Source organism: Odontomachus brunneus, unplaced genomic scaffold, assembly GCF_010583005.1.
Source record: "Odontomachus brunneus isolate Ranch 3 - 2012 unplaced genomic scaffold, Obru_v1 Obru_scaffold_117, whole genome shotgun sequence".
NCBI classification, from domain to species: domain Eukaryota; kingdom Metazoa; phylum Arthropoda; class Insecta; order Hymenoptera; family Formicidae; genus Odontomachus; species Odontomachus brunneus.
Genome location: NW_022639567.1, coordinates 215139 through 216855, shown reverse-complemented (window position 1 = coordinate 216855; position 1717 = coordinate 215139). Strand labels below are relative to the sequence as shown.

Below are 1717 nucleotides of genomic sequence, written 5' to 3'. Positions count from 1 at the left end.
ATATATATATATATATATATATATATATATATATATCCGTTACGACCGTGATAATTAGAAACATTACACATTTCATTGGATAAAGTAGGCATATAATTATATCGGCAAGCCCTGCATTATTGGTCCTGCATTATCGGCCACGTACACCTTACGGGCAAGCAACCCGTCGTACTGATCTGTATGTGACGCAACATCCTGTACATGACGCACGACTACTTATGTCTTCAATCTTTCAGGTCAACTTTGAGTAAAAGTGAAAGAATCGCTTTACTTTCTAAATTGTCTCAGTCTGTCGACCATACCGAGGAGATGTTAAAATGATGTCATGGATGCATTCTGAAAATGTAAACGATTGTACATTCGACGATAAGAGACTTTGAAGGGAATTCTAAAGAATTTCACATCGAATATGCCGAAAAGCGCGTTAGGAATTGTAGGAACGTCAACGGTTCCTTGACAGAACAGATAGTTCTTAAATAGACAATGTATCTAATTGTACACACAGCTTTGGAGATTTTTACTTATCAATTTATCGAGAAAATACTTGGCAGGAGTACGGATAAGAGCGTCTTTACTTGTTACCGACATATTGCCGATCGTTGATGCCAAAGACTTAATATCTGCTACTGATATAGCGCGATAACGCATCGAGATCCATCTGTAGGATATATGACAAAATAAGGAGAGTTTTATCTTAAAACTCCTCTTTATCCTTAAAACTCTCCTTATTTTGCAATTTTGCAATTTCGAAGATAAGAGAACTGATTATTCGCCGTTTACATTCAAAATACGGCCTCTTTCCACCCTTTGCGACACATTGGGTCATCGCTCTTGTATTTCCACATCACAAACTATACGAATTCTACTACGCATACACTTTTATTATCTTGATACTTTGTCGATTGCTATCGATGACTCGAAATTTACGACGTTCATTCAAATAATTTACTCGATTTTTATTTCAAAATATAAAAATCCCTTTTTCCAAAAAATGCTCTGTAGCACCCTGCGGACGTTTTTTCTGATTATAAATATCACAAATATAAGATGATTTTCTCTATGCGTATTTTTGTCAAAATTTGGAAAATTCCTTTATCTATTTTCTTTATCTTTTTTAGTATTTTACGTGAAACAAGGAATGTTCCAAGAAATTGGTAGTATCAATTGTTTCGCACCGCGTCGGGCCTATACAAAACTTGCACTACTTGCACTAACTTGTATTAAGAAGCCAAGAGCAAATCTTGATTTGATTTTGAAGGCCTCGTGAGGCGAGAACGCGAAACACAATTTTGTGTGTAGTTGTATATCCATATACATACAAATACTGATGCATTGCTTAAGCAAGCGCAACTGTTGCAAATTAGTAGAACAGGGCTATACTTTCCGTAGTATCTGTAACTTGATATATTTTGCCCCATAGATATTACATTTTTTCACCGAACAATTTTTTATGTTTTCCTTAGTTTTCCTTTGTTATTAGTGTCAAGGATGCTACAGAGCTCGATTTTGCATTTAAGTCCTTGAGAATTTCTAATAAATTAATATATGGGATTATACTGCACCGCGCATTTAATCAAATAATTTATTTGATTTTTATTTCAATTTTTTTTCCAAAAATAAAGTTCTATAGTACCCTGCGGACGTTTCTCTTGATTACAAATATCACAAATATAAGATTTTCTCCGTATTTTAGTCAAAATTTGGGAAATTCCTTTTC

General features: G+C 34.2%; 1 pseudogene; it reads left to right on the top strand.

Annotated features, from left to right (window-relative positions):
• The window catches only part of LOC116849492, a 6256-nt pseudogene extending 5334 nt beyond the window's left edge, over window positions 1–922 (top strand).
• The last annotated feature ends 795 nt before the right edge of the window (window positions 923–1717 follow it).